The sequence below is a fragment of the Protopterus annectens genome, chromosome 7.part0 (assembly GCF_019279795.1).
Source record: "Protopterus annectens isolate FY-2018-M chromosome 7.part0, PAN1.0, whole genome shotgun sequence".
Taxonomy (NCBI): Eukaryota; Metazoa; Chordata; order Ceratodontiformes; family Protopteridae; genus Protopterus; species Protopterus annectens.
The window spans coordinates 1,077,600,465-1,077,611,442 of NC_056739.1; positions in this window are offsets into that span (position 1 = coordinate 1,077,600,465).

Genomic DNA, 10,978 nt, shown 5'->3' on the forward strand with positions numbered 1-10,978 from the left:
GTACAACTGTACTTATTCTTCTTCTTGTGTGTTATAGCAGTATATTCTCTTAGTGTTGACTTCAGTTGTAATGAAATCCTTTGTCTGGTGGCTTGTCTGTTTTCTTAGTGGCAGGAAATTTTCAGAACTAGTTTAATCTGGCCAGAGTATTCCTGCATCTGAATTGTTTTAATTCTGTCCTGTGTTTTAAATCAGATACACCTGTTTCCCAGGCTGCTGCAGAGAGTTTGACTTACTGACAGCTGTGATATTGACAAAAGATAAGTATTTATTCTCATTTTTTTCTGCATTTTGATTTAATATCTCTGTAATCTATACAACTGTACTTATTCTTCTTATTGTGTGTTATAGCTGTATATTCTGTTAGTGTTGACCTCAGTTGTAGTGAAATCATTTGTCTGGAGGCCTTGTCTGTTTTCTTAGTGGCAGTAAGTTTTCAGAACTAGTTTAATCCGGCCAAAGTATTCCTGCATCTGAATTGTTTTGTTTCTGTCCTTTGTTTTAAATCAAATATACTTGTTGCTCAGGCAGCTGCAGAGAGCTTGACCTACTGCCATCAGTGATATTGAGAAAAGATAAGTGTTTATTCTCATTTTTTGCCTGCATTTTGATTAAATATCTATGTAATCTGTCCAACTGTACTTATTCTTCTTCTTGTGTGCTATAGCTGTATAGTCTGTTAGTGTTAACCTCAGTTATAGTGAAATCCTTTGTCTGGAGGCCTTGTCTGCTTTCTTAGTGGCAGTAAGTTTTCAGAACTAGTTTAATCCATCCAAAGTGTTCCTGCATCTGTATTGTTTGTTTTTTTGTCCTGTGTTTTAAATCAGATATACCTGTTGCTCAGGCTGATGCAGAGAGCTTGACCTACTGCCATCAGTGATATTATGAAAAGATAAGTGTTTATTCTCATTTTTTGTCTGCATTTTGATTTAATATCTCTGTAATCTGTACAACTGTACTTCTTCTTCTTCTTGTGTGTTATAGCTGTATATCCCCTCAGTGTTGACCTCAGTTATAGTGAAATAATTTGTCTAAAGGCCTTGTCTGTTTTCTTAGTAGCAGTAAGTTTTCAGAACTAGTTTATCCTGGCCAAAGTATTCCTGCATCAGTATTGTTTGGTTTCTGTCCTGTGTTTTAAATCAGATATACCTGTTGCTCAGGCTGCTGCAGAGAGCTTGACCTACTGCCAGTTGTGATATTGAGAAAAGATAAGTGTTTATTCTCATTTTTTGTCTGCATTTTAATTTACTATCTCTGTAATCTGTACAACTGTACTTAATTTTTCTTCTTGTATGTTATAGCTATATATTCTGCTAGTGTTGACCTCAGTTGTAGTGAAATCCTTTGTCTGGAGGCCTTGTCTGTTTTCTTAGTGGCAGTATGTTTACAGAATTAGTTTAATCCGGCCAAAGTATTCCTGCATCTGTATTGTTTGGTTTCTGTCCTGTGTTTTAAATCAGATATACCTGCTGCTCAGGCTGCTGCAGAAAGCTTGACCTACTGCCAGCTGTGATATTGAGAAAAGATAAGTGTTTATTTTCATTTTTTGTCTGCATTTTGATTTAATATCTCTGTAATCTGTACAACTGTACTTATGTTTCTTCTTGTGTATTGTAGCTGTATATTCTGTTAGTGTTGACCTCAGTTGTAGTTAAATCCTTTCTCTGGAGGCTTGTCTGTTTTCTAAGTGGCAGGAAGTTTCCAGAACTAGTTTAATCCACCCAGAGTATTCCTGCATCTGAATAGTTTTGTTTCTGTCCTGTATTTTAAATCAGATATAACTGTTGCCCAGGCTGCTGCAGAGAGTTTGACATATTGACAGCTGTGATATTTAGAAAAGATAAGAGTTTATTCTCATTTTTGTCTGCATTTTGATTTAATATCTCTGCATTCTGTACAACTGTACTTATTCTTCTTCTTGTGTGTTATAGCAGTATATTCTCTTAGTGTTGACCTCAGTTGTAGTGAAATCCTTTGTCTGGTGGCTTGTCTGTTTTCTTAGTGGCAGGAAGTTTTCAGAACTAGTTTAATCTGGCCAGAGTATTCCTGCATCTGAATTGTTTTATTTCTGTCCTGTGTTTTAAATCAGATATACCTGTTGCCCAGGCTGCTGCAGAGAGTTTGACCTACTGACAGCTGTGATATTGAGAAAAGATAAGTGTTTATTCTCATTTTTTTCTGCATTTTGATTTAATATCTCTGTAATCTGTACAACTGTACTTATTCTTCTTATTGTGTGTTATAGCTGTATATTCTGTTAGTGTTGACCTCAGCTGTAGTGAAGTCCTTTGTCTGGAGGCTTGTCTGTTTTCTTAGTGGCAGGAAGTTTTCAGAACTAGTTTAATCTGGCCAGAGTATTCCTGCATCTGAATTGTTTTGTTTCTGTCTTGTGTTTTAAATCAGATATACCTGTTGATCAGGCTGCAGAGAGCTTGACCTAGTGACAGCTGTGATATTGAGAAAAGATAACTTTTTATCCTAGTTTTTGTCTGCATTTTTATTTAATATCTCTGTAATCTGTACAACTGTACATATCCTTCTTCTTGTGTGTCATAGCAGTATATTCTCTTAGTGTTGACCTATGTTGTAGTGAAATCCTTTGTCTAGAGGCCTTGTCTTTGTTCTTAATGGCAATAAGTTTTCAGAAATAGTTTAATCCGGCAAAAGTATTCCTGCATCTGTATTGTTTGCTTTCTGTCCTGTGTTTTAAATCAGATATACCTGTTGCTCAGGCTGCTTCAGAGAGCTTGCTTACTGCCAGCTTTGTTATTGAGAAACATAAGTGTTTATTCTGAAAAATTTTATGGCTCTGCTTACTTGCTTGCTGCTGCTTGCTTGCTGTGGGATTTGAAGTCTTCTTAAGACACACAGTCTTGCTGTGCTGTTTACTGCTGAATCAGAGACACATAGCTCTGCATGACTCCATCTGTAGTCTGTTTAAAGCACCAAGCCTTTCAAATTGCACACTGATAAAGAAATATATTTTGCAGCTATAAGCACAGTTACAGATAACTTATTTTATAACAAACCACACATAGTCTGTCAGATTTGTAGCATATATTTACAAAGTTTTCCTTCATTACAGATATGAATGATGACTTCTACAAAATACCTCTCTCTGTCCTTCTCTCACATAACTGAATTACTACAATAGCTTTATACAGAACTAGTCACGCACACATTTCCTCTTGGTATGTTTTTCTGGCCTTATGTGGGAAGTCACATAATGTCTGTTTTTAGACTTTTCTATTGTCCTTTTGTGATTTGAGCACTCTTGCTGATGTGAGGATGCCATTCTGAAAGGAAACATCTGTATAAGCTGTTCCTACTGGAAAAACATCACGTATTGCTGAATTTATAAAAAAGGATATCTGTTAATTGATATTTGTTCTACAAACATGAGAAAATCATGTAATGCTTATTTTCCAGTATTGCTTTCTTAGGCATTTTCTGATGCTGTGAAGAGAAGCCTGTCTGTTATACATATAGTATGAATGCACATTGTAAACTCTATACATATATTCAAGAAAACTTTTTCTTTCAGCATATTTACAACATAATTAATTTCAGCTTTATATTCATAATATCTAACAATTCCCTCTGTTTTTAAACATACTCAAAACATTCTATATTAAAAACACATTAAGAAACAAAACCTTTAGTCTTTTTTGATACAAGTCAAAATGCAATTTTACATAGTTAATACAATGAAAACATGTATTACTACCAAACCTGAATGCATTTAACAACTTTTTCTTTTGCAGACCATTCTGTGGAAATATTTTATCAGTTATGAGCTGTGTCTGTTTTAATTTTACTTGATTAATTTATTATTCTGCAATCACAGAATTTAATTTATGACTTAGAATTGTTTCATTAACTCTTTGCAACTGTTGAATTAACTATAAGAGACAATAACTATGTGCTACTGCAAGCATTTATACACTGCTGAAAATATACAGTTTTAATGTCATTTTAACCATCACATTGTGTTCATATCTCTGAACTGCTCAATAACATCTTGGTAAAATACTGAACTGGGCTTAGATAATAAATATTTGAAAGCAATTATTTTACTGGGGTAAAACCAGTGATATTACAACTTGACAAATTACTTTTGAACTTATTGCAATGTATCCTGATCAGTATGTATTTACACAGGCTGTTTGCTATTCATGCATTTCAATCTAGTAGGTATCCTGGACCCATTGTTTTCTTTAAATATGTTTTTTTCACACATATTCATTACTAGACATTAATTTCATTTGTACTGAATTTTTCTGCATTTGTACATACAAAGACTATCATTTGTACTGAATTCTTCTGCATTTCTACATACAAAGACTGTAAAGTACATTTAGTCTAATCTTGCAAATTTAATAACATTAATATTAAGCAACATCTTGGAAAATGTTTGCCTCTTTAGAAATATTTAGTGGAACTGATACTGATATGTCCTGTTATTTTAAACTACATACTCAGCAATTAAAAACATTGATGCTTTTTTATACCAACATTGTTTTGCCAAAAACATATTAAAATAGTGACCAATCTTGTTCAGTTTTTTTACGTCTTTACTCTCTCTTGTATAGCTGTAATCAATTTTAAGCCATCTCTTGTTTTTTAAACCATCTCTTGTATAGCTTTACAGTTCAACAGGTTGTAAATACAATTTAATTCTAAACAATACAATAATTATGATAGCTATTAAAATATCTTATCCTGTCAGGTTTAATCCAGTTTACCAGTATTTCTAATACACTAATACCTGTTTTTCCTCCCATAAGAGTATTGTCAAGAAGGAATGAGATATTTTTTCCTGTAGCTTTATTTTAGACCCTTGTTGTTTATTTTTTCTTTAGCTTTATTTCAGACCCTTGTTGTTTATTTTTTCTGTAGCTTTATTTCAGACCCTTGTTGTTTATTTTTTCTGTAGCTTTATTTCAGACCCTTGTTGTTTATTTTTTCTGTAGCTTTATTTCAGACCCTTGTTGTTTATTTTTTCTGTAGCTTTATTTCAGACTCATGTTGTTTATTTTTTCTGTAGCTTTATTTCAGACCCTTGCTGTTTATTTTTTTCTGTAGCTTTATTTCAGACCCTTGTTGTTTATTTTTTCTTTTCAACATTTCCTGTAACTATTCATTCAGTCTGAGAAGGTCTGAACTCACATTTCATACTCTGTAAACTATAGTTAATTCTTTTGGCATTTTTCCTTTAATGTGATTGTGATTTGCATAACTATGCATTTATACAACATAGACATTATTTTACAATTACCTTACATGGATTTCAGTATTTTTTATTTATTTATCTATTTAACTGTCCTGCCATTAATTTTACAAAAACTGTTTGACTAATACCATCTGTGATTTTATTTATTTTTAAAATTCAGAACTTTAATTGTTTGGTGTTACTATACAATTATAACATATGTTTATTTATATTTGCTGTTGTCTGCCTTTTGCTTTTGTGCATTGTAAACAAATGTACTCTAGATGAAAAGAACACACATGCATGTCTGTCTTGTGTATGTATATCTTTATACAAGCATGTCATGTCCCTACCATCCTAGCATGCATGCTTAACCATTTTTCAAAACATAAACATATTATAAAATATATTTCTTTTGCACAGATTAACTGTGTATGCAGGAAATTCCCAGTCTTTGTCAGTTGAGCTAATTTATTTCCTTTATCCTGCAACTGCTGTTGAATTTCCTGTGATGTTGCATGGTCTTTCTGATATTCTTTAGTAAGCTGTTCGGCTGAATTTGAAACTCCTATGCACTTTTGAAAAGATGTGTGTATAACTTGTCTAAGCTTCCTGAACTCATTGTGTCTGTCTTTTAGAAGTTTATTACATTTCTTTGTAACAAAATGTACTAGAGTTTCTATCAGTAACTGATTTGACTGTTGTTGCAACTCTGAAATAAACCTTTTACATCTGGTGGCAGAACATAACTGTCTAACATTTGAATATAATGTCAAAATATTAACTTTTCTTGGTTCTTTACCTTTACAATTTTTGTCTGTACAGTCTAACCTTTGGATAATGTCATGCACTGTATTTTTATGACATTGTACACACAATCAACATTTTTATACCACACATGATTTTATTTCAGATACCAGTCAAATGTTATAATCCATTTGCATATTGCCTTACTATCAAATTGCAATCCATTTGCATAATGCCTTACTATTAACTTGCCCTAATAAGGTTTTACATTTGCTAATATGCTGTATATACATTTATTCTGTTATTATTATTACCTCTATGGCATTCATACTGTATGTAACACAGAATAATTTTCTTACCAGTCAACAGACAGGCAGATGGCTAAGCTGCTTTACTGTAGATGGTTGAAAAGTTTCTGTAGTCACTTGTGAAGTTGGTACAGCAAAACTGGCAGATTCAGTCTTACAACTTCGTCTTGTACCTTTTCTGGAGAATTTATGGAACTGCTCTACCTTCCTGCAATGCAGTCTCACCGGATTTAGACATCTATTAAACTGTATTGCTACAAACTTTGAAAACTGTAGAAATCTGAAGTACTTCACATAAACGTTACTGTGCTTTTACAGGAGTGACATTACCCATTCACTCCCCCTCTTTTTGGATACAGGCTAGGAACGTTGTGAAAGGATCACCATTGAAAAATTATATTGTGCTGCTTACTCTGCTTTCTTGCTGCTTACTGTTTCCTGCTGATGGCTAGAAATTTTTCAGAGTCACTTGAGAAGCTGGTGAAGCACAACAGGCAGCGGACTGCTGTACAAGTGGACATTCACCTTTTCTTGGAGAATTTATGACACTGCAAATTTCTTGAACTAGTCTCACTCCGGATTGTAGACATCTAAAAAACTTTACTACTGCAAGCTGCATAAACTGGAATACTTCTGTTTAGGATTTACACATACGTACAAATCTTAGTCACTGCAATATAACTGAAGTGACCCTCTGCAGGGCTTACCATCACTCCCCCTGTGTTTGAAATGCAGATTGTAGGTTCAAATGCAGGCTAGCTTGCCATTGAAAAATTATATTGATGCTCTGCTTACTGCTTACTTGCTTTTACTGCTGAATCAGAGACACATAGCTGTGCATGACTCCATCTGTAGTATGTTTAAAGCACCAAGCCTTTCAAATTGCACACTGATAAAGAAATATATTTTGCAGCTATAAGCACAGTTACAGATAACTTATTTTATAACAAACCACACGTAGTCTGTCAGATTTGTAGCATATATTTACAAAGTTTTCCTTCATTACAGATATGAATGATGACTTCTACAAAATACCTCTCTCTGTCCTTCTCTCACATAACTGAATTACTACAATAGCTATATACAGAACTAGTCACGCACACATTTCCTCTTGGTATGTTTTTCTGGCCTTATGTGGGAAGTCACATAATGTCTGTTTTTAGACTTTTCTATTGTTCTTTTGTGATTTAAGCACTCTTGCTGATGTGAGGATGCCATTCTGAAAGGAAACATCTGTATAAGCTGTTCCGACTGGAAAAACATCACGTATTGCTGAATTTATAAAAAAGGATATCTGTTAATTGATATTTGTTCTACAAACATGAGAAAATCATGTAATGCTTATTTTCCAGTATTGCTTTCTTAGGCATTTTCTGATGCTGTGAAGAGAAGCCTGTCTGTTATACATATAGTATGAATGCACATTGTAAACTCTATACATATATTCAAGCAAACTTTTTCCTTCAGCATATTTACAACAGAATTAATTTCAGCTTTATATTCATAATATCTAACATATTCTTATTTTTTGTATGCATTTTGATTTAATATCTCTGTAATATGTACAACTGTACTTATTCTTTTTCTTGTGTGTTATAGTTTTATATTCTGTTAGTTTTGACTTCAGTTCTAGTTAAATCCTTTGTCTGGAGGGTTTGTCTGTTTTCTAAGTGTTAGTAAGTTTTCAGAACTAGTTTAATTTGGATAAGTATTCCTGCATCTTTATTGTTTGGTTTCTGTCTTTGGTTTTAAATCAGATATACATGTTGCTCAGGCTGGTACAGAGAGCTTGACCTACTGCCAGCTGTGATGTTGAAAAAAGATAAGTGTTTATTCTCATTTTTTGTTGGCATTTTAATTTAATATCTCTGTAATTTGTAAACTGTCCTTATTCTTCTTCTTTTGTGTTGTAGCTGTATATTCTGTTAAGGTTGACCTCAGTTGTAGTGAAATCCTTTGTCTGGAGGCCTTGTCTGTTTTCTTAGTGGTAGTAAGTTTTCAGAACTTTTTTAATCCAACCAATGTATTCCTGCATCTGTATTGTTTGGTTTCTGTCCTGTGTTTTAAATCAGATATACCTGTTGCTCAGGCTGCTGCAGAGAGCTTCACCTACTGCCAGCTGTGATATTGAGAAAAGATGATTTTATTCTCATCATTTGTCTGCATTTTGATTTAATATCTCTGTAATCTGTACAACTGTACTTATTCTTCTTCTTGTGTGTTATAGCTGTATATTCAGTTAGTGTTGACCTCAGTTGTAGTGAAATCCTTTGTCTGGAAGCCTTGTCTCTTTTCCTAGTGGCAGTAAGTTTTCAAAACTAGTTTAATCCGGCCGGAGTATTCCTGAATCTGAATTGTTTTGTTTCTGTCCTGTGTTTTAAATCAAATATACCTGTTGCTCAGGCTGCAGAGAGCTTGCCTAGTGACAGCTGTGATATTGAGAAAAGATAACTTTTTATCCTAATTTTTGTCTGCATTTTATTTAATATCTCTGTAATCTGTACAACTGTACATATCCTTCTTCTTGTGTGTCATAGCAGTATATTCTCTTAGTGTTGACCTATGTTGTAGTGAAATCCTTTGTCTAGAGGCCTTGTCTTTTTTCTTAATAGCAATAAGTTTTCAGAACTAGTTTAATCTGGCAAAAGTATTCCTGCATATGTATTGTTTGCTTTCTGTCCTGTATTTTAAATCAGATATACCTGTTGCTCAGGCTGCTTCAGAGAGCTTGACTTACTGCCAGCTTTGACATTAAGAAAGATAAGTGTTTATTCTCATTTTTTGTATGCATTTTGATTTAATATCTCTGTAATATGTACAACTGTACCTATTATTTTTCTTGTGTGTTATAGTTTTATATTCTGTTAGTTTTGACTTCAGTTCTAGTGAAATCCTCTGTCTGCAGGCTTTGTCTGTTTTCTTAGTGGCAGTAAGTTTTCAGAACTAGTTTAATACGGCCAAAGTATTCCTGCATCTGTATTTTTTGGTTTTTGTCCTGTGTTTTAAATCAGATAAACCTGTTGCTCAGGCAGCTGCAGAGAGCTTGACCTACTGCCAGCTGTGATATTGAGAAAAGATAAGTGTTTATTCTCATTTTTTGTCTGCATTTTAATTTAATATCTCTGTAATCTGTACAACTGTACTTATTCTTCTTCTTGCTTGTTATAGCTGTATATTGCCTCAGTGTTGACCTCAGTTGTAGTGAAATCATTTGTCTGGAGGCCTTGTCTGTTTTCTTAGTGGCAGTAAGTTTTCAGAACTAGTTTAATCCGGCCAAAGTATTCCTGCATCTGTATTGTTTGGTTTCTGTCCTGTGTTTTAAATCAGATATACCTGTTGCTCAGGCTGCTGCAGAGAGCTTGCCCTACTGCCAGCTGTGATATTGAGAAAAGATAAGTGTTTATTCTCATTTTTTGCCTGCATTTTGATTTAATATCTCTGTAATCTGTCCAACTGTACTTATTCTTCTTCTTGTGTGCTATAGCTGTATAGTCTGTTAGTGTTGACCTCAGTTATAGTGAAATCCTTTGTCTGGAGGCCTTGTCTGCTTTCTTAGTGGCAGTAAGTTTTCAGAACTAGTTTAATCCATCCAAAGTGTTCCTGCATCTGTATTGTTTGTTTTTTTGTCCTGTGTTTTAAATCAGATATACCTGTTGCTCAGGCTGATGCAGAGAGCTTGACCTACTGCCATCAGTGATATTATGAAAAGATAAGTGTTTATTCTCATTTTCTGTCTGCATTTTGATTTAATATCTCTGTAATCTGTAAAATTGTACTTCTTCTTCTTCTTGTGTATTATAGATGTATATCCCCTCAGTGTTGACCTCAGTTATAGTGAAATAATTTGTCTAAAGGCCTTGTCTGTTTTCTTAGTAGCAGTAAGTTTTCAGACCTAGTTTATCCTGGCCAAAGTATTCCTGCATCAGTATTGTTTGGTTTCTGTCCTGTGTTTTAAATCAGATATACCTGTTGCTCAGGCTGCTGCAGAGAGCTTGACCTACTGCCAGTTGTGATATTGAAAAAAGATAAGTGTTTATTCTCATTTTTTGTCTGCATTTTAATTTAATATATCTGTAATCTGTACAACTGTACTTAATTTTTCTTCTTGTATCTTATAGCTATATATTCTACTAGTGTTGACCTCAGTTGTAGTGAAATCCTTTGTCTAGAGGCCTTGTCTGTTTTCTTAGTGGCAGTATGTTTACAGAATTAGTTTAATCCGGCCAAAGTATTCCTGCATCTGTATTGTTTGGTTTCTGTCCTGTGTTTTAAATCAGATATACCTGCTGCTCAGGCTGCTGCAGAAAGCTTGACCTACTGCCAGCTGTGATATTGAGAAAAGATAAGTGTTTATTTTCATTTTTTGTCTGCATTTTGATTTAATATCTCTGTAATCTGTACAACTGTACTTATGTTTCTTCTTGTGTATTGTAGCTGTATATTCTGTTAGTGTTGACCTCAGTTGTAGTTAAATCCTTTCTCTGGAGGCTTGTCTGTTTTCTAAGTGGCAGGAAGTTTTCAGAACTAGTTTAATCCGCCCAGAGTATTCCTGCATCTGAATAGTTTTGTTTCTGTCCTGTATTTTAAATCAGATATAACTGTTGCCCAGGCTGCTGCAGAGAGTTTGACATATTGACAGCTGTGATATTTAGAAAAGATAAGAGTTTATTCTCATTTTTGTCTGCATTTTGATTTAATATCTCTGTAATCT